Source organism: Tenrec ecaudatus, chromosome 7 (genome assembly GCF_050624435.1).
Source record: "Tenrec ecaudatus isolate mTenEca1 chromosome 7, mTenEca1.hap1, whole genome shotgun sequence".
Lineage (NCBI taxonomy): Eukaryota > Metazoa > Chordata > Mammalia > Afrosoricida > Tenrecidae > Tenrec > Tenrec ecaudatus.
In genome coordinates, this window is record NC_134536.1 from 163,904,150 (window position 1) to 163,931,837 (window position 27,688).

Sequence of the window (27,688 nt, forward strand, 5' to 3'; positions counted from 1 at the left end):
GTACCAGACTGTGACTGAGACAGGCTCTCCGTACCAGTGCCGCCAAGTGGCAGGGTTCTGCAGTGGTGGAGGTTTCTTTTCCCCTGGCACCCCCTCCGGACTCTCTGGACTCTCCCTTCCCTCCTTTCTTCTCCCTTGGAGAACTCCCCTACGCTCTTTTTCAGAAAGTGTCCTCTCCTTCCAGCGGGAGCGCTTCTTCTCGCTGTAGAAATAAATAGGAAAATATGGCTAGCGTGAAAAAATACTAAGAAAAACACACATGCCTGCCTTCAAAGGTTCAGTCTAGTGACACTTAATTACATAATAATGTAAAATATCCAAAAAGCAAGGTGACAAATGTTTTGGAAAATTTTTTAAGAGAATGAGACAGCAAAAAACCCCAAAACTCATTGCTAACAAGTCGATTTCAAATCATGGCGACCCTCTTGGATAGGGTAGAACTACCCCGGTGAGTTTCCAAGACTAACTCTTCACAGCAGTGGAAAGTCCCATCTTTCTCTCATACAGTGGCGGGTAGTTTCAAACTGCTGGCCTTGAAATTAGCGGCCCAACACATAGGTAGGGCATAATCGGGCTGACTCCCAAGAGTCTCATGAGAAAAGCAATTTCACTAGCAGAGCAGTGAGGGAAGAGGGAAAAAAAGCCATAGCAAGGGGTAGTCAGATGTATAAATGTCAAAGGATCCCAAACTCCCTCGGTGACGACAGAGTTAGATGCTGTCAAAAGTGACAGGGAGCTGGTATCTGACCTCTGACTTCATAAGGTGGTAAGAGAATCAAGCCCCACATCCCCCCAAGGCTGATTCCGATGAAGCCAGGGTCAGGTAAGACTTCACCTCCTACCTGCCTTACCAGTTCGGACACCAGTTCTAGCACAGCACTCTACTTCACAGTTGGGTGCCACAATTAATTCATGACCACGCCTAACTCAAAGACCATTGTGGGACTTACTAGAGGGGAGTTAACAGGTTACAATTCAGGATAAAAAGCACCCAAGGCCCAGTTATTTGGTCTAGACAGCTCTTTATTAGCCATGCCTGCTGGCAAGCCTCTCTCGGTTCCTTGTTCTCTCAACCACGTGGCCTTTTGGCCTCTTTCCTTCCTGGGCAATGCTACAGAGAGAGCTCTTTTAGCACTGCTGATGCAGGCCCAAAGGACATGCTACTTTGCCATAATCTTCCATCTGAAGACACTCAGCTCAAGCTCTGGGGTTCAGCAAACAGGGCATGCCAAAGGCACCTTATTGCAAATGCACTCAGCGTTGCTCACTCAGTGAGCCAAGAAGTCCACTGCTCTGGCTCTTGGTTCCACTGCTGCCACTTAAGAGTCAGCGTTCTCTGTTCCCGGATCGAAGAGGTTGAATACATTGGGATCTCAGGGTCCAAAGGCCGTGCTCCATTTCTGCCTCTTCTTGCTTGAGAGCAGTGAGAGCCCCCCTTCTGCTGCTGAAATGCCTCAACTTATCCCCACATTAGAAACCCAAGTTTTTCACCATTATAATTATCTCTGTTAACAATCGCTCACAAATGAATCATATAATTCTATCAGCATCTTCCCCCACCTTCTCTTACCCAGACCAATCATCGGGAAACCGTTATTTGGAGGGAGTTATCAAAGCTATGGCTTGAAGAGCCAAAGGAAATAATTCCCTGCATCACAGATGTGAATGTTATGTGTACTGCTCATGTGTCTGTCCGATGTGGACATGTGTCTGTCCGATGTGGACACAGGACCGAAATGAGCTAGAAATTCAGGCCGGAGCCAGATTGCATGGGGCCCTTGAACACCACCAGGACAGTCTGACATTCCCTCAGCAGCTGGTCCCTCACTGCCATAAAGCTCATTCCAACTCAGCTAGGTTCAATAGTTCAGTGCGATGGCGACACAGAACTCACAAACACTCCTCACAGTTATGGGCTTTCTCGGGGAAGTTAACAGGACCCCTGGAGTCCAGAGCAGAAACCACGGTGGTAAGTCTTGTGTTTGCTTTCCTCACAGGAGCACCTCTTCTCGACCATTCTGGCCGGCACACGGTCCTTTGGCCCCAGCCTTGTTCTGTGGGAAGGCCACTGCTCTGCCTTGAAATAATGGAGCTCTTCCTCTGCTCTGCCTCCTTGGCTCAGCGTGGGTCCTCTGCTCCGCCTGAGGGCCGCAGTGGCTGCAGCCTTTGCTGCCTTGTCCCTTCAGACGAGAATTGTGGACACACTCCACTGGTGGGTTTTCTTTCTCGGTGGTCACAGGAGTCTTCCTCCTGGCTTCTGAGATGGCTTTACCCAGTGGAATGACAACACTGGCCAATCCCTTCACCTAATGTCTAATAAGCCCTGTTTACATGGTCCCACCCAATCATTGGGTTGGAGTTACAAAGACATGGATAGAAGAGTCATAAGCAAGTAATGTCACGTCCCCACCCTACCATAATAATTTTAGTTGGGGAAATGTCCTGATGTTTCAGGCAATGGACTGGAACTCACAAAGAACTCAAGCAAAATGGCTGGTTAGCCATTTCCCAAGGGGATAATATTGGCCCTGTTTGGGGAGGGGGGGCGGGGGGACACCAGGAACTGAAAAGATCCAGCGGGGCTACAAAATAGATACCGACACCTTCTCCTAGATTTTCAGCTATAGGACAAAAGTTTTTAACTGCCAGGGAGGGAGACAGTGAGCATTTTTTTTAAGGGGGAAACAGGCCAAATAAGTTTGGGGACCTGTGAATAAGCTATTCCATCGAAATTAAAAGTTGTACACATTGACCACTCTGCCTTGCAGCAACATAACAATGGTTTACATGAGAACTTATCAAGGCCTGAATTAAGTCATAGACAGAAGAGCTCGAGGGGACAAATATCTTGATTATTGCAAACAAACAAATAAACGCCTTGCCATTGAGTATACTGACTTCTAGTGGTGCTACAGGGTGGAGAACTCTTGTCTCCAGAAGGTCTCCAGGGCTGGGAGTATTTACAGAACAGGCTGCCATGTCTTTCTCTTGTAGAACAGACAGCAGGTTTGAACCACTAACCTTTCTTGTGGTAGCCAAGCGTTCTAATCAGAGCCAAGTGGATCGCCGGAGCTATTTAGAAAGTCGAGTCAAGGGAGTGTTACTCTTGGCTGGATGAGGGAGGGCGAGGAAGTGGTGCAGTCAAGATGCGCCTAAGTCTCTAACTCGAGTGGATGGATGGTGGCCAAGGGTGGGCTGCATTAAAATGCACGAGAGCGCGAGCGGGCTGGGTTTGGAAAGGAAGGAATGAGTTCCGTTTGTGCGCATTGCATTTAAGACACCACTGGAAACACCAGACGGAGGATGGGGGCAATGAAGTGTACAGGGGAAGGTATGAGCTGGAGAATCCAGTTTGGGAGTCATCAGCACAGATGTGGGCGGGATCACAACCGTTGACACAGAGACCGGGGCAAGTCCGCCTGGGCTCAAATCTCCAGCTTCATGCCACCTATCTTCCAGCCTCCCTTCCGGAACCCACATCCACTGTCGGTATTTCAAAACTGAGAATTTAAGATCGAGACCTGGGTACAAAGGCATGAGAAGAATGAGAACCCCTCAGGGCCAACAGTGAGAATAGAGACACCGGGAGGATAAGGGGAATGTGGGGGAGAAATGGGGATCGATCACAAGGATCCGCATATAACCCCCTCCCAGGGGGATGAACAACAGAAAAGTGGGTGAAGGGAGACAGCGGATGATTTAAGATATGAAAATAATAATCTATATAACTTATCAAGGGTTCATGAGGGAGGGGAGAAGCAGGGGGAAGGAGGGGGGAAATGAGGAGCTGATACCAAGGGCTCAAGTAGAAAGAAAATGCTTTGAAAAGGATGATGGCAACCTATGTGCAAATGTGCTTGACACAATGGATGAATGTATGGGTTGTGACAAGAGATGTGAGAGCCCCCAATAAAAGTATTTAATTTAAGAAAAAGAAGAAGCAGTGCAAACGAGAGAAAGAAGGAGGGTAGCTAGAGGGAGAAATCGGAATGAAGCCTGGCAATCAGAAGATACCTCTGGAGTAGAGCCGCAAGTCTGTACCTGCCGCTGCCCTGTAGGAGACAATGTCACGGTCGATTCCAGACTTTTTGAAAAGACTGACTTCTAAGAAGACTGGAATAATTGAGACCAGACTCTCTGCCGGGAGGCTGGAGTCCCGAGCACTTGCTGCGGTGACGTCTCCAGACACACCTCTTGAGCTTCACTTGTCTGAGCGCCACGGATGTCGCTTGCTTGCCGTTTTAAACAAATTGAAGGTGGGTGGCAACTCTGCACCGCAGCAGGCTCTTGGAGCCCTGTTTCCCACAGGTGCTCCCTTCATGTCTCTGGGCCACCTGTTGGTAATTCCGAACTTTTGAACTTGTCCTAATGCTGTTGCACACGGAAACATAGTTACAAGGATACTGTCCAGTGTAAAGATGACTTGAAAAAACCATGGCTGTTATATGCACTAGAAATGTATTTTTAAATTGTGTGACTCACTTTATGGCCGTGGTCTGGAACCCACAGTGTTTCTTAGGTGTGGTATATTTGCACTAAGAACTGTCAGCAACCACCATGCTGCGAAAGCCGGTGGTCGCTATATAATCATTTGTCAAGTTGAGGATTAAGAGTGAAGGGGTGGAGTCTAGCCTGTCAATCAGATCATAGCCAATGAGGCCTCTATGTGGGCATGGCCTTCTCCTGAGAATGCTGGAAATCAGGTACTTCCTCTTTGGCAGTGGGAGACTCTCTGCTCACACCCTGGGAGAGATGGCAGCTGACAAGACACATGGACCCACCCTGATGCAGAGACCCCTGCCAGCGCTGAGATGTTTCCAACACCACTGGATCCCAGGACTTTCTACCCACTGGCCTGTGACCTTCTACATTCGGTGTCATTGCACGTGTTGTGTGAGTCTGAAGAGGACTTTATAGATTGGTATCGGACATATGGGCTAATATCGGACTTCTGGACTTGATCTGGACCGGGCTGGGATGTTTTCTCCATGTTCAGTTGCTCTTGTACATAAATCTCTTTCTTATCCACATATGTGTGTCCATGGATTTGTTTCTCTAGTCTACCCAGACTCACACAAAGCCTGAGGCTTCCTGTTTCTCCTGCCTTCTGATTTCCAGGAGATACGCACCTTGCAGATTCCTAGGCCGACCCTGCTGAACCCAGCGTAGGATGCTAGGGGAGACCCCGATGGACAACAGAGAAGAACCAGCGCACTGCAATACCCCCCAGTGTGAGAATCGGCATCCAAAAAGCTAAGAGAAGAACCAGCAGGAAGCAGATCCGGATGTGGACAGAGCAGTGTTCCATGGAGGAGGGCGAGGTCAGCATGAGCCAAAGCTCCAGGAATTCAAGGTCAGGCTGCAAAGTGTCCTCGGACTTGGTAATGGTGATGAAATGGTTGGCAAGTTTACTGAGAACCGTTTTCAGCGCTGAGGTGGGAGTCGGCTCCAGATTGTAGTGGGCTGAGAAGGGTGTGGGAGGTAAGAAGAAACTGTCAGTTTACATGCTTCAACTTTGATAGAGAAGGGAGAGGCAGAAGGCGTGGGGGAAGAGGCAGTGAGAAAGCCCTAACGTGGCAATTAAGTAAACTAAGAAATTAATCTATGTGACTATGGTCCAGCATGCTTCTGAGCCTTCCAAAATGCTATACGTTGATTTTACACAGAAACAAGAAGACCAAAAGCAACCGGCCCAAAACAAAGAAATAAATAGCAAGAACTGTATGGTCTGAATATTCAAAAAAGAGGTGTGTGAGAGAGAGAGAGAGAGAGAGAGAGAGAGAGAGAGAGAGAGAGAGAGAGGAGGGTGGGATACCAGGGTTTGGGAAATATTGTGCTATACTCCAAATATCAGAACACTTTCCCAGTGTTCCAAACTTTGTGAATAAAATTGACTCAGTATTTCTGAAAGTGGGAAAATTCAGGCCACTCAGGAAAGCAGAAAGAAAATGCATGGCATCAACAGGACTGTAGGGGGAGGTATACGACACTCAAAACATAGAGTGCTATGCCAAAGGTCAGCAAACTTTGTCTATAAAGAGCCAAATAATAAGCATTTAAGATTTGGCAGATTAAAAAAAATAGATTTGGCAGAAACCCTGTTTCTGTCATGAGTATTCAATGGCAGCCCCAGAAAGGTCATTGGCAGCACGTAGATGAAAGAGCTTGGTGGGGGGGAGCAGGGAGGGAGAGGAAAAAGTGAGGAGCCGATGCCAGGGGCTTAGGTGGAGAGCAAATGTTTTGAGAATGATGAGGGCAAATGTGTTTTACACAATTGATGTATGTATGGATGGTGATAAGAGTTGTATGAGCCCCTAATAAACGATTTTTAAAAAGAGAGAGTTTGGTGTTTCTCGTTTCCACCTCGTCTTTCCTCTCCCTTCCCCAGCACGTGTATCCTCGGCGTCCCTTGTGAATGTCTTTCTTTTAGTTACCCTTAAAATGTTGGTGTTCCCTGGAGTTTTGTCCTCATTCCCTTCTCATTTGTGAATCCTGAAACCTGAATTTCACATCATCTTCCTGTGTCTTGCAATATATTCTTCTCTTTCTTCTTGTAGCCATTTAAAAAGATGGAAATCACTCTTTTCTCTGAAGTAATATGAAGACAGTTTGGTGGGGCTGGATGTTGCTCCCAGGTTAGCGCGCCCTTACTCCTGTTCTGTGCACGTGGTCAGGATGGTGACAGCAAGCCCACACTTTAAAGACGAGTCCTTCATTAATATATAGGGATGGCAATTGGCTGAGGAGCATACTGTGCCCCAGTCACAACTTAGCAGCACTTGGTAGAGAACTTGGTAAAAGAACTCAGTAGTAGGCTTAGGAACGGCTAGAGCAGACACTAACTTTGGAGAGAAGAAAGGGTTGTGCATCTACAATGTCCACTTGATGAAAGAACGAAGGGGTGGAGTTTAGCCTGTCAATCAGGTCACAGCCGGATGATGCCTCCTGGTGGGTGTGGCCTAATCATTCTCTCTTTCTCCGTGGAGGAGAGTCACACTCTCTTTCTGTCTTGTCTTCCTGTGGGTAAACCATGCGGAGCTTTGCCGAGACCTGAGCAAGCCATGCAGTGAAGACCTGCGGAGACAGCCCTGTGGCGCTTCCACTGCCATTGGATCCACAATGGTTTTCACCCACCGGCCTGTGAACTTCCTGCATCCGGCATCATTGTGAGTGGCAGTGGGAGTCTGAAGAGGAATGTATGGACTAGTACTGGTCATATGGGCTAATATTGGACTTACGGACTTGATTTGGAATGGGCTGGAATGTTTTCTCAATATACAATTGCTCTTTGATAGAAAGCTCTCTCTTACACATGTATGAGCATCTCTAAATTTGTTTCCTTCGTCTACCCAGTCTAACACAGGGTCCGATTTCTGCAGAGAGGGAGCGGGATGTGGACAGGGCCAAAGTCGGGAGAAATAGAACCATCTGCCACTATAGTAAGGTGTGGTTACCTCTTTGATCTCCCTTTTGTGATCTCAGCATAAATGAGAAATTTTAAAATGTGTAACTATCCTTCCCTCTATGCAATCCCTCTTCCAGCCAGGAAACCCCAACCTTCATAAAGGATATTTCAGAAATATCCTCGTAACAATTTTCACACACACACACACACACCAAACCAGACTCATTTTCATCGAATCGAGCCTGACTCATAGTGGCCCAATAGGCCAGGGTAAAATTGCCCTTGCGGGCTTCTGAGATTGCAAATCTTTACAGGAGCAGAAAATGGCTGATGGTCTTGAACTGCTGACCTTACAGTTATTAGCAGCCCAACGCTTAACCCACTGCTCCACCAGGAATGATGGAATGATCCTGAGCAACAGAGGAGCAAGGCAGGCAGTTCTGCTGCCTGGTAACTCCCGGACTACTCTGGTGGGTAGGTGAATGCCTCCGACAATAATAGCCTAGTGTCTGTAAATCTGCTGCCCTCTTTCCACTCCCGCTTCAGAACCAAATTTCTTGAACAAGTCATGGGTAGCCATGTCTCTACATCTACTTGTCATTGAATCTTTAACCTTCAGCCATGGAAATTTTTACCAATAGCTTTGTGTTGCTAAACCAAATGGACCTTTTACAGCCTCTACACGGGTTAACACTGTTGACCATGCTCGCCTTCCTCACTAGACGGTTCTGTTTTGGTAACCATGACAACAGCTTCCTTGCCTTCCCTCCTACTAGTGAGACATCTCCTCCTCAGGTCACGTCACTTTCTTTCGGCTACCCTTTAAGAGCTGGTTTTCCCTCGATGGTTGTCCTCAGTCTTTAGTCCTCTTAAACAACAGAGCTGCCCTAGATGGTCTCATTTACTCCAACATGCCTTCAGTTGTCACCCATTTGCTAATGTCTTCCAAACTCACCTGGTAACATTAGCCATCTGCCCAACTGCTTAGACACACTTCCCCTGGGATGTCCTACAACACCGGTTCTGAACTGTGTTCTCCACAAGATAGAAGCAAATCCCAAAACTCACGGCCATCGAGTCAATGCTGACTCACAGTCACCCCTTATGGATTATCCTAGACCATAACTGTTTACAGGAGTAGAAAGCCCACTCGTTCTCCCGAGGAGCTTCTACTGGTTTGAGGCTGCCAACCATGCAGATCGCAGCCCAACCTGCAACCACTGCTCCACCAGGGCTCCTTCCACAAGACAGTAATGTTCTTCAAAACAAAGCAAAACAACATGTACATTTTGACAGTTGTACGTTTGTATCTTGAAATTTCTCTCCCCAAGAATAAAACACTTAAACGTATACATACAATATATACATAGTAAATTTTATACACCAGTTTGTTATACTGACTGTGTTAATCCAGGTAGACCAGAGAAACCAATTCAGAGACACTCATATGCGTACAAGAAAGAGCTTGATATGCAAGAGCAAATGAATAGTGAGAAAATGTCCCAGCCCAGTCCAGATCAAGTCCATAAGCCCGATATTAGCCCATATGCCCGATACCAATCTATAAAGTCCTCTATAGACTCACAAAATAGTACCAAATGCAGGAAGATCAGAGGCCAGGGGTGGAAAGTCTTTTGTATCCAGTGGCGGTGTAAGCATCTCAGCACTGGCAGGGATCTCTACGTGGCTCCTCCAGCTCAGGGCACTAGCGTAGCTCCATGTGTCTTCTTAGCTGGAATGTCTCCCAGAGAGTCAGCATGTGTCCCACCTCCAACAAGCTACTTATCTCCTGAGTGCCTCCAAATGAGGTCATCCAACTGTGACCTGACTGACAGGTTAAACTCCACCCCTTCACTGGTAAGCCTCAAATTGACAACAGCTTATGTAACTACCACACTGACTAATTTTGGTTGCAAGCTATATTGAATGCCAGCAATAGAAAGCAAGTCAGCCTAACTTAAAAACTCAGGAATTTATTGGAAAGACACTACGTTAGCTCATGGAATAAAAAGAATTAAGTAAGCCAGCTTCAGGAAGGTGGCTATCCTGGCGTAAACAAGGATTGAGTTGTCACTTAAGGTCTCATCTACAAAGACCACCGTCCTCTATCACCTTTGTAAGTCTCACATTTGAGAGCAATCATCTGTCTGGCTCCCCTTGTACTGAGTGTGTTTCCTAGTTAGCTGTGACAAGATGCAATATTACCCAATGAGAGCTATTCCCGTAGGAACCTTTATGGTGTAGTGGTTACATGTGGGGCTGCTAACCACAAGGTCGGTTGTTCAACATGACCAGCCACTCCATAGGAAAAAGACAGGGCTTTCTGCTCCCATAAAGGACAGAAGCCCCAAGGACAGTCCTACCCTGTCCTATAGGGTTGTTATGAGTTGAAATCAATTCCATGACAGTGAGTTTGTGAGAAAGAGTTATTCACAGAGAAGAAAGAATAATTAGAAATCAAGCAGCCACATCGAATCAACTATTTTCAACATATGGCATAAACATGAGGATAACTCTGTGTTGATGCATAGTCAGCATTGTCTAATTGATTGCTGACATGATATACGTGTCATCTATTTGGTACTTTCTCCTATATCGCATGTCTTGTCATAGCTCAACATATATTTGTGATATGAATTAATTTTTAAAATACTATATGTTACCAACTCGTTTCCTTTGGATCTAAGACTAAAAGAAGGAAGTTATTTGTTTTGTTTTGATTTTTTCTGTGAAAAGTTTTGAACGTCAACAAAGCCGGGAAAGAATGTGACAAAGCGCATGTATCCTCGTGAGTTTCGAGCATTTTCAACCTCCTAACCCTCTTCCATTCTTGCTCTATCTATTCTATACCAACTTCCCTCAATGGGGACTTTAAGGCAAATTCTGCCATTTCATCACACCGATAAGCACATTTAAATGCATTTATAAAAGCCGAATGAAGGCTGAACATGATAGCGGAACAAGAGGAAAGTAAAAGGAAACAGAGGAAAGAACTAGGAGGCAAAGGACATTTACAGAAGTCTAAAGACGGGGACATACATATGTCAATATATTTACACATAACAATAGGGACATAGATCTATGTACATATATTTATATGTTAAGTATCAAGGTAGCAGATGAACATTGGACCTTGACTCAAGTCCTCCCTCAACACAAGAACACTTTGTTCTAATAACCCGGCATTCTGTGATGCTCACCTTCCTGACAAGATCGCTAAAGACAAAACGGGTGCCTAAGCAAATGTGGTGAAGAAAGCTGATGGTGCCCAACTATTAAAAGATATAGCGCCTGGGGTCATAAAGGCTTGAAGATAAACAAGCAGCCGTCTAGCTGGGAAACAATAAAGCACACATGGAAGTAGCACACCAACCCATGTGATCAAAAGGTATCAACAGGAACAGGTACCAGGCATCAGAAGACCCAAAAGAAACTATCGTATTGATGTGAACAAGGGCAGTGGTGAAGTGAAGACACAAAGCCCATCTGTAGACAATGGACATCCCCCCTCACAGAAAGGTCACAAGGAATAGACGAGTCAGCAGGATGCAGTAGAGTACCAATGAAATATAGACACCTCTTGTTCTTTAATGCTTCTCCCCCTCCCCCATTACCATTACCCTAGTTCTACCTTACAAATTTGGCTAGACTAGAGCATGTACACTGATACAGATAAGAGCACTTGACTCACGGAATCAGGACCGATAAACGCCCCTGGGAACAATAATGGGAGTAGAGATACCATAGGGGTAGGGGAAAGGTAGGGGGAGAAAGGGGGAACCAACTCCAATGATCAACATATACCTGCCCCTCCACCCCCAGGGTGACAAACAACAACAAAAATGGGTGAAGGGAGACAGCGGATGGTGTAAGATATGAAAATAACAATTTATACTTTGTCAAGGGTTCATGAGGGTGGGAGGGTGGGAGAGGGATGAAACAATGAAGAGTTGATACCAAAGGCTCAGGTAGAAAGAAAATGTTTTGAAAAGGATGATGGCAACATATGTACAAATGTGCTTGACACAATGAATGGATGGATTGTGAACTGTAAGAGCCCCCAATAAAATGATTTTTTAAATGCATTTATAACAGAAAATAACCTATCCTTTTCTAACATCTATTTTATTCTTGGTGACAATGTAGACAGCACAGTGTACGTCCATTCGCACTATCTTGACCCACCGTGTTTCCACCACCATTGTGTTCCGTGTGTTACCCCCTAACTTCTCATCTCCACCATGCTTCCGTTAGCTTGATCTACTGTGGTGGCTTGCATGTTGCTGTAATGCTAGAAGTTATGCCAATCATACGTCAAATACTACAAAGGTCTCCCGTGGTGGATAGGTTCCAAGGGAGCTTACAGACTAAGACAGACTAGAAAAGGTGATCTGGCCACCCATTTCTAAAGTGAAATTGGCCGGTGAAGGCCTTATAAATGGCAGCAGAACATTGTCGGACATAGTGACAGGCAATGAGCCCTCAGGAAGGCAGGCACTCAAAGTACAACTGGGGAAAGTGGCATCCTCAAAGCAGAGTTGACCCCATTGGTGTCCCTAGATTAGGACTTTGGGGGGTTTCATTTGCCCAGGTGGCATGAATCAAAAAAAGAAGACAGAGCTGTAGACATCTGTAAGTAATGAGAATGTGGAATGCATCCTCCTAGTGTGAATCTAGGAGAATTTGAAGTAGTAAAAAATGAAATGGGACACTACAGATATGCTTCTATGTGACCATGGCATGGACTAAGCACCATGATGACTTTGGATGCTCACCTTACAGGCAGCATGGCATAACTCAGCGGCTACACCAGGCGGACTTCACATAGAGGCCACGCAGAATGAACGGAGCCCTGCCTTGCAGTTGCCTGCACCTGTGAACTGAGGACTGGGGTACTCGGATGGAAGAGAGTGGCTTCACCAGGACTGTGGAAGTGGCAGTCACTGGCTTTAGGGGGAATCCTCAGCTCAGGGGGGTTCAAAGGAAAGGGACCCAGGATCGCCATCTATTTAGTACCTGGGTGACATGACAGGTTTTGATCTGTCGGGGAGGAATCTGCACTTGGAAGAATGGATCCAGGATGTTCCCCCGTGGCACCATTCCCCATACGAGGGTAAACGGAGCTCAACAGAATGGGAGAGAGAACTCTGTAGGCAAACAACGAAGGGTTGCGGCACATGGATGAACTGTATTTTCACAGACTCCTCATATGGACAGAGTCCTGCGTACTGTGTCACTGGGAAATGGATCATGTCACCAGTGCAATCGCCTGATAGCCCAGTGGGATGATTGACAGTGTTGTACTTTTTGTTTCGATGGGTTTTTCTTTTCCTGCCTTTAGCTTGTTTATTTTTGTTTATTTGTCTGTTTGCTGGTTGGTTTGTTGCTCTTGTTGGGGTAAGTGGTCTTATGGGGTTTTGATTTTGTTCACAATGCAAACGCCAAAGTAAACCTGAGTCGTGCATATCCCAGGGACAAGCGGATGGATTCTGGGCTTCTACTTAACTCCGGCTCCAATCAAGAACAGTTCGTTCTGATCACATGGCCGGCCTCAATACTCACCTGCATGAAATGATCAGTGAAGATAAGGATACAAAGTGTGGTGAAAACAGCAGATGGGATCGCTTCTCGGCCTTTTGGCTAAGATCAAGTGCAGAAAGCAGATGGTGCCCGGCTATCAAGCAGAATAGTGTCTGGGGTCTTAAAGGCTTATATTCAAACAAGAAGCCATCTAAGTGAGGAGTCAAGTAAGTCCGCATAGAAGAAGCATATCAGCTTATGTGATCCAAAGATAACAATAACAAAATTCAAATATGATGAAGGGGAAAGTAGCAGAGGTAAAATTATGAACACCTTTGGGGGGTGGGGGAGGAAAAAAAAATTATGAACACCCAATTTGTAGAAGGCTTTGGAGGACAGTGGGAGTTCAAAACTCATCTGAAGAGTATCTGTTAGGTAGCTTAGCCTAGGGAATTGGGAAGTCCATTTACGCATGCCCAGGAGAGCCAACAAAGGACAAAAGCTGGATTTTCTCATGGGTGGGCCCAGATGGGCGTTACACCTGGAGCAGCCCACCTGGGCCGGGTGATTGCAATTCAGCCAATGGGATCGACCTGGGGTCGTTCGCCACACATCCCCTGGAAACCCTTAAAAGGCAGGAACCTGAAGGGAGAGGGGCTCTTGGGCTCTTGGTCTTCTGTCTTGTCTTGCTTGGGCGGTCTGGTGGTCTTCGTGGGAGGAGAGAGATCCTTGCGTGTCCCGGAGCAGTCTCTGCCAGGCCGCATGGTCAAAGGAATCCTATGGGTGCTGCGTAAAACCTGATGCTTCTTTGAACTTTCATTAAATTCACTTGGATCACGAGCCCGGCTTCGGCGTGAAATCTTTCTCGCGTGGAGCCAAGGACCGAGGATGAGATTTAGGCCGAAGAGAGAAACGTAACATATCTAGTCAGACTGAGCTGCTGGCCGATCCCCTCTAGCCATAGGCAAGCCGTACTATCAAACAGAGATCACTGTAATTTTGATTATGCTGGATGGAACTTGATACTTGGTCAGTTGACCTCCCCCTTGACCCAACCTGAATTTGTTCTAGGTGCAAGTATCTCTTGCTTGTTCCATGGCAAAAATGTCACGCCTGCTTCTTTAAATATTGATGGTGGTCTTACTCGTTATTTTCATCTTTATGTTTTTATTATTTTATCCTTACCATTTCATTTTTGTTTTTTATTGTTTCTGTTGGGTTTTCTTTCCAGTGTGTGAAGCAGCAGATGCACAGAGATCATAACTCCTGGCAGGGTTTATAGGGGATGTAGGGGTGGAGGGTGGAAGAGAACGAGGGTGAAGGGATTTTTTTTGTTTGTTTGTTTTAAACGTTTTATTAGGGACTCATACAACTCTTATCACAGTCCATACATATACATACATCAATTGTATAAAGCACATCCATACATTCCCTGCCCCAATCATTCTCAAAGCATTTGCTCTCCACTTAAGCCCTTTGCATCAGGTCCTCTTTTTTTTCCCCCTCCTTCCCCGCTCCCCCCTCCCTCATGTGCCCTTTGTAATTTATACATCGTTATTTTGTCATATCTTGCTCTATCTGGAGTCTCCCTTCCCCCCCTTCTCTGCCGTCCCTCTCCCAGGGAGGAGGTCACATGTGGATCCTTGTAATCAGTTCCCCCTTTCCAACCCACTCACCCTACACTCTCCCAGCATCGCCCCTCACACCCTTGGTCCTGAAGTTATCATCCACCCTGGATTCCCTGTGCCTCCAGCCCTCATATGTACCAGTGTACAGCCTCTGCCCCATCCAGTCCTGCAAGGTAGAATTCGGATCATGGTAGTTGGGGGGAGGAAGCATCCAGGATCTGGGGGAAGCTGTGCTCTTCATCGGTACTACCTCGTGAGGGTGAAGGGATTTCTGGAGGAAACAATAAATGCAGGAGTGGGGAGGAAGCACTAGAGCTGATTGTGATTACACAGGTCCTTTTAAAGGCGATTTAACCATAAAAAGAAAATGTTCTAAAGTTGTGCTAATGATTGTACAATTCTTCTTGATATGCTTGAACTACTGAATTGTATGATATGTGGATTATATGTCATAAAACTTTTAAAAATGCAATGGAATTCATAAAGATTCCAGGGATTAGAATCAAAGTGTTGGCGGTTTTGAACTGGACCATCATCTGTGCTGGGAATGACAAATCATAAAGAAGTGGAGGTGCAGTCATTGTTGGGTACCTAGCATAAGGACTGGGGCGTCCGTTACGCATGCTCACAGGTTCGAACTTCTGGCCAGGAAGGGATGGTACACCTAGGTGGGCGTTACACCTGGTTTGGCCCATCTAAGCCAGGAGAATTTGATTCAGCCAATGGGGTCGACCAGTATTGTCAACCACGCCTCCCAACGGGGCCCCTGAAAAGGCCAGAGATTTTTGCTCTGGGCTAGCTCTTTCCCAGTATCTGTGCTGTGATACAATGTAGCACAGTCAGGCTGCAGGACTCTGACTGGCTTGTGTTCCGTTTACTGTACCACCTGAAACTGCTACTATTCTCTATGAACTCACTTGGATCACAAACCAGACTTGAGTGTGAATTCTTTCGTGGGTGGAGCCAAGGACTGAGGTATATCTCTCCCCTGAGAGATCTAACATAATTTGGTGCCATGTGACTCGGATATATGTAAGACAGTGAGTAGCTGGAAAGGAAGCCAGGCTGAACTACTCCCGCAAAACACCATGGAGGCAGATAGCTCCCCGAACCGATTCATGGGGACACTCATAATGTATTGCCACAGCCCCATCCTTTTGTGGCTGTCTTTTCACCAATTCTTGCTGGTGTTCGGGTATCTACGTCTGCCTCTCTGTGCCTGCCTTCCCGGGAACTTGCATGCCTTCCCCAGTCTGGATTTCTGGGATGCTGTTGCCTGCGGGATGGGAGGATTTCGATTCCCAAAGCCTTTCCCATTCTCAGTGGTCTGCTTTGTGCTCTGGCCAGCTGGAAGGCTGGATGTGCCCGTCTAAACCCTGTTGTGTTCTGCAGGGTTCTGGCTCTGGTGGCTGGCCCCGTGCTGGCTTTCGGCTAGGCTGCAAGCTGTGGCTGCCACTTTCCCAACCACGTGACTCTCTGTTCCCTGGCAGGATGGTGCGGGTGTTCGTCATTTGGGCTGCAGGGCAACAGAGCACATGACCCTGGCCACGATGGCGCTCACCGCTCCAACCACGTGGAGGGGTGGTGCCCAGGTAGCTGATTGCTTAGGTCCAGGAGTTAGCCCTGCCTAGTCCCAGGAGCCAAATGTTTCCCTTGTCCCCTCCATTCCCTTTGGCTTTCTCCAGGTTTTACAAACCAGCTGCTTTAGTGTTCTACCAGTGTGGGTTTGTTCCTTGCTACCAGCTGGTTTTCTGTTGCCCAGGCCTAGGCCAAAGGCGTTTGGAAGCCGAGCCCGAGTGACTGTAAACTTTCACCTTCCAGTGATGCCGCTTCCGGCACTTTTTGGGACAGCTCTTAATACACAGCTCCACCACCACCATGTTCTAGCTAGAAATTCCAATTTCCCTAAAGGTTCCTCCAGCTTCTGGATAGACGTCCCTTCCCTTCAGAGATCTGAGGGTCTGCTCCTGCCGGCAGGTGTCTTTGAAGTCCATGGGGCCACACCAAGCAGTGGCCCTCCTAGCTTGTGGTCTAGAAAACCGTCGGACCTAACGTCAGACTGGTCTTTGAGCCGCTCCCTCGGGCGGGAGCATCTGCCTGAGCCCCAGATTCATAGTACCCTAGAGGCGTGCGCGGAAACTGCGGTTACTGACCTTGAGGCATCAAACTCTCAATAACCGCGTTGTGTGTTTTCTAGGTGGGACTTACCAGCTCCATACCCAGGAATTTCCCCCTCGGACATATCCTGTCCAATTGGGATAGATTTGATCCGGAGAGGCTGGACAAAATGATTTTATTTTGTAACTCTATTTAACCACAATATCTTTTAGAGAACGGAGAATCATGGCCAGAGAATGGTGCACTTTCTCTTCCAACCCTGAACATTTCTGTGGAACACTGGGGAAGTGGGTGGAGATCCCATATGTTAGAGCATTCTTCCTTTTGAGGAAAAACAAAGATCTTTATTCCCAGTGCACCCAGGACCCCCTGAGGGACCCTGGACTTAGGGGCAACTATTGCGCCAACCCTGAAACAGCCCTGAGTATTCTACCTGTAGTAGAGGCAGCAGGGGATTTGGTCCCCAGGCAATTTACAAGCCTTTTACTCTAATTGAACTCAAGCAAATTAAAAATGACTTCGGAAGTTATTCTAACAAACCCGAACAGTACATAGAACACGTCCAGCACCGCACCCTAGCCTGTGAGCTAACCTGGAAGGTCATACTGGGACAGGCTAGGACAGACTTTGAGAAAGAGCGAGTGCTCAAAGGTGCTAGGAAGTTCGCAGAGGAGTTACATGTGATGAACGGTAATTACCCCATAGGGGAGACTGCTGTACCTTTAATAGACCCTGCTTGGAATCACAGTGAGCCTCAGGACAAGTGGGCACGGGAACATTTCCTGGTGTGCATCACAAATGGACTGGTCAGGCAGGCAAAAGACCATTAATTATGCCAAGGTGACAACAATTCACCAGGGACCTACGGAGTCTCCTGTAAGCTTTCTAGAGTGGCTAAAGGAGGCCCTGAAGAATCGTACTGCCATAGATATAGAATCATTTGAGGGGCAAGTCTTAATCAGGGACAAGTTTCTCACACAGGCTCTACTGCACATTCACAAAAGCTCCAAAAACTAGTGCAGAAACCTGAAGGAGCTACCCTAGAGGAGGTGGGTGCTTGTGCTACTACGGCCTTTTACAATGGGGAGCAGGAAGGGAAGGCTCGAGCCTGGGAGAAGGAGAGAAGGAAGACTATTAGGCATGCCCAGTTATTGGCTGCACTTAATAACTGATCTCTGTCGAAACTTCCCAGGTTTCTCTGACCTTTGAACCAGGTACCAAGTCCTACATTTGACAGCAACTGGGTCACTGGGCTAAGAACTGCCCTAATGAGAATAAGCCTTCTCAGACGCCACATGTTTCCATTGCACTGGGCTGGCCTCGGTCCTAAGGCCAAAAACCTGGAGGAGAGGCACCCACGGGCCAACGTGCAGCTGGTAACAGAGGAGGAGGATTGAAGGCGCCCGGTCCAGACAGCCCAGCAGCAAGAGAGAGCTGTTACTGGTCTGGAGCCTAGGGTGAGCATCGAAGTCGCAGGAAAGTCAGTGAATTTCCTTTCAGATACTGGGGTCACCTTTTCTGTCCTTATTTCCTTCCCTGGACTCCCGGTACCGCCCCCCCCCCCCACCTGCTCCATCCCGGGAGTGTCAGGAAAACCTGTAGTTAAACATTTTACTGAGCCTCTCAGGTGCCTGTGGGATAACTTACATTCTTCTCATAGCTTCCTAGGAATCCCTGAATGTCCAGCTCCTCTCCTAGGCCGAGAAAGACTGTCCAAGTTACACACCTGCATAGTCATCAGGCCTCATCCCCATCCCTCTGCAGCTTTCCAAATGTCCCTCACAGTGGAGGAGCCACAGATCCCTCCACAGGAACTGTGGGAACAAGCCATAACTCCTGAAGTTTGGGACACAAGAGTCCCCAGCAAAGCTAAGTATGCTACCCCTGTAAAGATTTTCCTAAAAGATCCTACCCAGTCTCCCCATCAGCGACAGTATCCTTTGAAATCTGAAGCCACCAAAGGGCTACAATCCCTTATTAGTAGGTTCCTCCAACATGGACTTTTGGTCCCTGTTAGCTCCCTTTGTAATTGGCCACAGTATCTCAGTATACTCCTCCAATATTACCAGTTAAAAAGAAAGATGGGTCTTATCGGCTGGTCCAAGACCTCAGGATAATAAATGAAGCAGTGATCCCACTGCACCCAGTAGGGCCACACTATAGCCTCCTAGGGGAAATTGTGAATGCCTTTACCCCCGTTCCTGTGTTTACAGTGAACAAACACTCATGTTAATTCTAGGATTTTTTAATTTATTTCCTGTGACACTAACCTAACTTCAAGGGCACTGCCACCTCACAATCTTACCCTTGTCTCACTTAAACTGTTAACCTGTTTGTCTGTTTGTTTGTTTGTTTGTTTTCCCAAAAATTCTCAGGTTACCATGGCCTCTGAACCAAGTGTTCCAGCACCAGGGCCACCAACTCCTGGACCACCTCGACCTTATCCATCCTGGGCCTTGAATGGACAACCCCTTCCAACAGAGTAGGAAGGGCATGGACCCAAAGCCCCACTCCGGGGACCCTTTTGTCAGCAGGAAATAGCTAGAAATGTCATCTACCAGTACCTCCAAAGATTTGGGTCCATATCTCTTCAGGGGGGGAATGTTAGGTAGCTAGCATAGGGACTGGGACGTCCATTACGCATGCTCACAGGTTCGAGCTTCCGGCCAGGAAGGGATGGTACACCTAGGTGGGCATTATACCTGGGTTGGCCCATCCAAGCCAGGGGAATTTGATTCAGCCAATGGGGTCGACCATGCCTCTTAACAGGGCCCCTGAAAAGGCCAGAAATTTTGCTCTGGGCTAGCTCTCTCCCAGTGGCTGTGCTGTGATACAATGTAGCACAGTCAGGCTGCAGGACTCTGACTGGCTTGTGTTCTATTTACTGTACAACCTGAAACTGCTACTATTCTCTATAAACTCACTTGGATCACAAACCAGACTTGAGTGTGAATTCTTTCTCGCGTGGAGCCAAGGAATGAGGTATATCTAACATCATCATCAAAAAGAATATTTCAAGATCTCTCCTGAACTCCAAGGCTGCGGTCCTTGATCACCCTGCGAGTCTGGAACTAAACTCGCTCCTGTTCCTCAGCTTTCAGCCAAACAATAGTCAAACTTAAAATGTGAATGATATAATACCAGGAAGGAGCACACGCTTTAGAACAATCAACCACACAAGATCAAAGGGTAGCTTTGCCCAGGGATAATGCTCAGAAGGCAGGAAAGCGTAGGAAAAGACAAAGGAAAATGTAAACACAGGAAGGAAGTGGGGAGACGGCTGTTACATTATGGGGACTACAAACAAAAAGTGCATTAAGTATTTAATGGAAAACCAATTTGCTCTGAAAACTTTCACTCAAATCACAATAAAAAGGCTTTTTAAAAAAACAGGTCATCATTTAAAAATCTACTCTGAATTGTAATGCTCTCGATGATAGGATAATTGTCAAACGCTCGCAGAGAAGATCATTTAGTACAAATCTTATTTAAATGTCCACACCAATCCACTCATGTCAAAGATGAAGATGTTAAAGATCTGATCCAACCTCCACAGTTTGAAATTGTTCAAACATGCGGTCAAGACATATTGATAATGACAGTGATTGGAATGCGAAAGTTAGAAACAAAAAAGGATCGGTTGTTGCGAAATCTGGCCTCGTGAAGAGAAATGACATCATAGAATGCATAATAGGATTTTGCAAGACCCGAGATTTATTAATTGGAAACATCATTTTCAACAAATAATCACTGACTACCAACCCAGGGACAAGGGAACAAGTGATCTAAAATTGATGGCGAGGAGGGTATAGGATGCCTGGTGGGCCTTGATCGAGGGCAATGCAGCCGAGAGGAATTACTGAAACCCGAATGAACATTGAACATGATAGTGGGACAAGAGGTTAGTAAAAGAAAACAGAGGAAAGAATTAGGAGACAGAGGACATTTATAGAGTTCTAAATATAGGCATGTACATATGTAAATATATAACGATAGGGAAATGAATCTATGTACATATATTTATATGTTAAGTATTAAGACAGACATTTGGGTCTCTATTCAAGCACTCCCTCAGCGCAAGAACAATTTGTTCTAATAATTCGGCATTCTGTGATGTTCAGCTTCCTGACATGATCGCTGAACACAAAATAGGTGCATATGCAAATGTAATGAAGAAAGCTGATGGTGCCCACCTATCAAAAGGTATAGCGTCTGGGGTCTTAAAGGCTTGATGATAAACAAGCTGCCATCTAGCTGAGAAGCAACACAGCCCACATGGAAGAAGCATACCAGCCTGTGTGATCATGAGGTGTCAATGGGATCAGATATCAGATATCAAAGACCCGGAACAAAAAAACATATCAATGTGAATGAGGGGGTGGGTGGGCAGAGTGGAGACCCAAAGCCCATCTGTAGACAATTGGACATCCCCTCACAAAAGGGTCACAAGGAAGACATGAGCCAGTCAGGGTACAGTATAGCACTGATGAAACATACAACATACCTCTACTTCTTTAATGCTTCCTCAACCCCCAATATCATGGCCTCAGTTCTACCTTCCGATTCTGACTAGTCCAGAACATGTACACTGGTACAGATAAGAGCTGGACACACGTGGAATCCAGGACAGATAAACCCCTCAGGATACCAGGAGGGTAAGGGGAAGGTGGGAGGAGAAAGGGGAAACCAATCACAATGATCTACATTTAACCCCTTCCCCGGGGGTCAGACAATAGAAAAGTGGGTGAAGTGAGACATCAGTCAATGTAAGTCAATGGGAAAAAATTTAAAATTATCAAGGGTTTATGAGGGAGGGAGGGCAGGGGAGGGGGAAATGAACTGATACCAAGGGCTCAAGTAGAAAGAAAATGAAGAAAGCTGATGGTGCCCAGCTATCAAACGATATAGTACCTGGGGTCTTAAAAGCTTGAAGGTAAACAAGCGGCCATCTTAGCTCATAAGCAACAAAGCCCACATGGAAGAAGCACACCAGCCTGTGTAATCATGAGGTGTCAAAGGGATCAGGTATCAGGCATCAGAACAAAAAATCCTATCATTATAAATGAGGGATAGTGCAGCGTGGGGGCCCCAAGATATATCTGTGGGCAACTGGACATGCCCTTACAGAATGGTCAGGGGGAGGAGACAAGACAGTCATGGTGCAGAGTAGCAACAATGAAACATACAACTTTCTTCTAGTTCCTAAATGCTTCCTCCCCACCACTATCATGATCCCAATTCTACCTTATAAATCTGGCTAGACCAGAGGATGTACACTGGTACAGATAGGAACTGGAAACACAGGGAATCCAGGACAGATGATCCCTTAAGGACCAGTGGTGAGAGTGGCAATACCGGGAGGGTACAGGGAGAGTGGGGTAGAAAGGGGGGAACAAATTACAAGGATCTATATATAACCTCCTCCCTGGGGGCAGACAATAGAAAAATGGGTGAAGGGAGATGTCGGACAGTGTAAGACATGACAAAATAATAATTTATAAATTATCAAGGGCTCATGAGGGAGAGGAGAGCAGGGAGCAAGGAGGAAAAGTGAGGAGCTGATGCCAGGGGCTAAGTGGAGAGCAAATGTTTTGAGAATGATGAGGGCAATGAATGTACAAAGATGCTTTACACAATTGACGTATGTATGGACTGTGATAAGAGTTGTATGAGCCCCTAATAAAACGATTATTTTAAATGATGATGGCAACATATGTACAAATGTGCTTGACACAATGGATAGATGTATGAATTGTGATGAGCTATATGAGCCCCCACTAAAATGATTAAAAATAATAGTAGTAATCACTGACTGACTATATAGGAGGAGAGCTTTGGTGGCATAGTAGTTAGGGGATGGGCTGCTAACAACAAGGTCAGGAGTTTGAAACCACAGTCACTCCTTGGGAGAAACAAGGGGTTTTCTACCCCCATAAAGAGTTACAGTCTTGGAAACTCACAGAGGCATTTCTACCCTGCCCTATAGGATCACTCTAAGTTAGCCTTGACTCAATGGCAGTAATTCAATGGGACACATGAGGATCTCTGGTGGAGGTTTACTTGCTGGGTTTCTGACCAAAAAGCCAGCAATTGGAACTCACCAGCCACTCTGACCGATGGGGGTCACTGTGAGCCAGATTCAGCTTCATGGCAGTGAGTATGACTTTTTTTGAGTTTATACACATGGACTTCACCAGATGGAGTAGAAAAAGAAGATAGAGAAGCTCAATATCATCAGTCAGAACAAGACCAGGGGTCCAAGAGGAACAGCTCATTAATTGCTCATCTGAAAACTCAAATTGAAGCTAAAGAAAATTAAGCAGCCCAAGTGAGCCAAAGTACAGCCTTGAATAAATCCCACATGAATTTTGAAGCCATCTCAAGGTTATATTTGACACATTGAACACTAATGACCCTTGACCAGAAGACCCTTGACCCTTGACCAGGATGACATCAAAGACATCATACAAGAGCAAAGCAAAAGGTCATTGGAAAGACAGAAAAGAAGGAAGGAAGGAAGGAAGGAAGGAAGGAAGGAAGGAAGGGAGGGAGGGAGGGAGGGAGGGAGGAAGGAAGGAAGGAAGGAAGGAAGGAAGGAAGGAAGGAAGGAAGGAAGGAAAAACCAAAATGGATGCCAGAAGAGACTCTGGAAGTTGCTTTTGAAAGTAGAGTAGTGAAAGTGAATGGAAGAGATGGTGAAGTCAAAGAACTGAACGGAATATTTCAAAGGGTGCCTGAGGAGAACAAAGTATTATAACAAAATGTACAAAAGCCTAGAGCTAAAAAACAAAGCGGGCGCCACATACCTGGCATTTCTCAGGCTGAAAGAATTGAAGGAAAAAATTCAAGCCTTGAGCTGTAATATTGAAGGATTCTGTGGATTAAAATATTACACAATGCAGGAAACATCAAAAGAAGATGGAAAGAATAGAGTCACTGTACCAAAAAGAATTGTTCAACCATTTCATGAGGTAACATATGATCAAGAACCAGTGGTCTTGAAGAAAGAAGTCCAAGCTTCCCTGAAGTATTGGTACAAAACAAGGCTCCAGGCATTAGCAAAATACCAGTTGAAAATTTTCAATCAACGACTATAACACTAGACGTGCTCACTCATGTATGCCAAGAAATTTAGAGGATAATTGGTTATCTGACTGGAAAAGATTCATATTTTTGCCTATTCCAAATAAAGGTAATACCACAGAATGTGGAGATTATCAAACATATCCTTAATATCACACACATAAAACCTTGCTGAAGTTAATTAGAAAACAATTGCAGTAGTACATCAAGAAGTGATGGCCAAAAACTCAAAGCAGAATCAGCAAAGGCTGTGGAAGGGGACATATCATTACTGACGCCAGATGGGTCTTGGTGAAAAGCAGAAAATACCAGTGTGGCAGTTACATAATCCCCTGCCAACTTGAATAAAGGGGTGGAGTCTAGTCTATCAATCAGATCATAGCCACTGAGGCCTCTGGGTAGGCATGGTCTTCTCCTGAGGATTCCGGGAACTCCTGTCTTCCTCCCTGGATGCTGGAAAACACACACTCTGTTTCCTCTTCCTGCTGACAAGTCACATGGAACTATGCTGATGGAGCCAGATGCCAGGAGCCTCGTAGAGACCCATGCCAGTGCTGAGATTCTTCCACTGCCACTGGATCCACAAGACCTTCTACCCACTGGCCTGTGATCTTACTGCATTCAGCATCATTGCATGTGTTGCATCAGTCTGAAGAGGAATTTATAGACTGGTATTGGACATATGGGCTAATATTGGACTTATGGACTTGATCTGGACTGGGCTGGGATGTCTTCTTTATATACAATTACTCTTTGATATAAAGCAATTTCTTATACCCACGCAAGTCTTCCTGGATTTGCTTCTCTAGTCTACCCGGACTAACACAACCAGAAAGATGCTTACTTGCCTCTCGTTGTCTATGTAAAGGCATTTAACTGTATGGATCATAAAATATTATGGAGAATATTTTTTAAAATGGAAACTCTAAAACACCTCATTGTACTAACGTGAAAGTTGTATATAGACCAAGAGACAGTCATTTGAACAGAACAAGGGGTGATGGTGGTATAGTTTTAAATCAGGGTGTTATTCTTTTACCATATTTATTCAATCTGTAGGATGAACAGATGAAGAGAGGGAGGGAGGGGAAACAGAGGAGCTGATATCAAGGGCTCAAATAGGAAGCAAATGTGTAGAAAATGGTAATAGCAACATATGTACAAGTATACTGGATTCAATTGATGTATGAAATATTATAAGAGCTGCAAGAGCCCCCCAAAAATGATTTTTTAAAAGATTGGAGGCAGACTCATTAACAACCTGTGGTATATAGATGACATAACTCACATGCTAAAAGTGAAAAGGACTTGAAGCATTTATTTCTTAAATCATTTTATTAGGGGCTCATACAACTCTTTATCACAATCCATACATCCATCAATTGCGTAAAGCACATTTGCACATTCATTGCCCTCATCATTCTCAAAACATCTGCTCTCCACTTAAGCCCCTGGCATCAGCTCCTCACTTTTCCCCCTCCCTCCTCACTCCCCCCTCCCTCATGAACCCTTGATAATTTATAAATTATTATTTTGTCATAACTTGACCTGTCCGACATCTCCCTTCACCTACTTCTCTGTTGTCCGTCCCCCAGAGAGAGGTCACATGTAAATCCCTGTAATCGGTAGGTACCCCCTTTCCAACCCACCTCCCTCAACCCCCCCAGTATCGCCACTCACACCACTGGTCCTGAAGGGATCATCTGTCCTGGATCCCCTGTGTTTCCAGTTCCTCCCTGTACCAGTGTACATCCTCTGGTCTAGCCAAACTTGCAAGGTAGAATTGGGATCATGATAGTGGTGGGGGCGAGGAAGCATTTAGGAACTAGAGGAAAGTTGTATTTTTCATCGCTGCTACATCGCATCTTGACTGGCTCATCTCCTCCCTGAAACCCTTCTTTAAGGGGATGTCCAGTGGCCTACAAAGGGGCTTTGGGTCTCCACTCCGTACCCCCCCCCCCATTCACTATGGTAAGATTTTTTGTTCTGATGCCTGATACCTGATCCCTTCGACACCTCATGATCGCACAGGCTGGTGTGTTCTTCCATGTGGGATTTGTTGCTTCTACGCTGCTTGTTTGCCTTTAAGACCCCAGACGCTATATCTTTTGATAGCCAGGAACCATCAGCTTCCCTTGAAGCATTTATTAATGAAAATCAACGGCTGCAACCTCCAGTACAGATCACATCTCCACGTAAACAACTGAACCAGTAATTAGCACGACAAACAGAAAAGACTGACGTCGTCAAGGAGTTCATGTTTCTTGGATCCGAATCATGCCCACAGAAGCGGTGGCCAAGAAATCAAATGACATTTCATTGGGCAAAGACATATTAGAAGCATGAAAAAGCAACGATTTCACCTTGAAAAGGACTAAGGTGCATCTGACTGAAGCCATGGTATTTCCAATTGGCTCAGATGCTTGCAAAAGCTGGACAATCCAGAAGGAAGATTGAAGAATTGATGCCTTTGAAGTATAGCCCTAATGAAATATACTCTGAACTGCCATGTCTTTGAAGAATGACCAGAACGCTCCTTCTTAGTGGGACTTAACTACAAGTCCCACGTTTCTCAACTGTGCTTTAGAAGCACTGCTGTCAATTGATCTCCCATGAGGAGCTCTCTCAAAGAGCACAGTGCAATACATTTCCTTTTACATAATCATAGTGCCATGGTCACAAACCACAAAATTAAAAACAATGGCTTCGTTTCATTTAACCTAATCTGTTTTCATTTCTCTTCATCTCAAAAAATTGTCTGAGAAGGGAGTTTTAAATGAGAAGCAGTGTGCTATAGTTTTTAAGTTAAGCCTTCATTTTTTTAAAAAACAATAGGTGTTTTATACCTTGTATCTTATAAATCACTGTTAATGGTTCAATAATTAATTATAACTCAACGGTCTGTAGGCAAATACATTTAGGAACCCCTATCTAGAATTCATCCCCATTTAAAGATTTAAAGGGTTTAAAAAGTAAACGCATCATTTTCCCTCCCCAGCATGTTCCAACTACTATATTCAATACCGATAACTAGCCTGTCTACTCACTCACCTGAGCTACAACTATGAGTAAATTTAGACAGCTCTGAATTCCTCAAACCTTAATATGTAATGGTTTACCGAGTCCTACCAATTCTCTCTTTCAAATCTCTCTCCTTTTCTTTCCATTTCCACTAGCCTAGTCCTTCAATGGTTTGGTCATTTCTTCTTGAGTGACTGCCATTCTCTTATCATTGACTTATCTCTGAACTTATCTTCTACAATGCTGCCAAAGAGATATGTTATTATCTGTATTTAATCCTACACATTTGCATCTAATCTCTGCATGATACTCTGTCAACTCGTTTCTTTAACATAGTCTTTCATGGCCTAGGCCTTACTTAAATTTACTTACCTATTTCTATCTATCCTTTGACAAGCAATCTCACATTTCTCAGAAAGCAATTACTATCATTTTATTGAATTATTCTATTCTGTTTATATGTCTGTTTTGCTGTTCCTTCATTCATACTTCAAGGTCCACAGAGATTGTGTCCAATTCTTTTCTTTCTGGCAAAAATATACACAGTAAAGCATAAACCTTGCACCATTTTTATGCGCAGGTCATTGACAATGGTTACACACTTCACCTTGTGTCACCATTCTCCCCATCTCCACCCGCCTAGTTTCACCACGGTGAGATTCTCTAGCCCTGACGAGTCTCCTATGTATTTTAGAGCTACTGCTGGCCAGCTCAGCTCATCTAGGTCGTTCTTTCAGAGTGAAAAGCTCGAGGTGAACCTACCTATTAAAGGAGCTAAATCGTTGTTAAGTTTAAGGCTGACTTCTGTAGGTAGTTTTGGTTCCAGGACTAAAAGTGGCATCTGAACCCTGCAGTCTGGTTCCAATAAGAACTTGAAGTTCCATTCGATAGGTTCCCCCTTTTAGATACTTAA

The 27,688-nt window shown here is 45.5% G+C and overlaps 2 long non-coding RNA genes across 5 annotated transcripts; both read left to right on the forward strand.

Annotated features, from left to right (window-relative positions):
* The first annotated feature begins 4,700 nt into the window (after positions 1–4,700).
* On the forward strand, positions 4,701–13,253 carry LOC142453785 (uncharacterized). Of its 4 annotated transcripts, none has more exons than XR_012785412.1 (4): positions 4,701–7,166; positions 7,354–7,444; positions 7,720–7,879; positions 12,188–13,253. It is a non-coding gene; the product is annotated as an uncharacterized LOC142453785 (long non-coding RNA). The 4 variants fall into 4 exon arrangements; XR_012785413.1 differs by having other exon boundaries at positions 7,720–7,875; XR_012785414.1 differs by lacking the exon at positions 12,188–13,253 and having other exon boundaries at positions 4,701–4,893; positions 5,119–7,166; positions 7,720–11,303.
* A 45-nt stretch (positions 13,254–13,298) lies between these two features.
* Positions 13,299–19,591, forward strand: LOC142453786 (uncharacterized). Its single transcript, XR_012785415.1, has 3 exons — positions 13,299–18,128; positions 18,332–18,544; positions 19,047–19,591. It is a non-coding gene; the product is annotated as an uncharacterized LOC142453786 (long non-coding RNA).
* Positions 19,592–27,688: the final 8,097 nt, after the last annotated feature.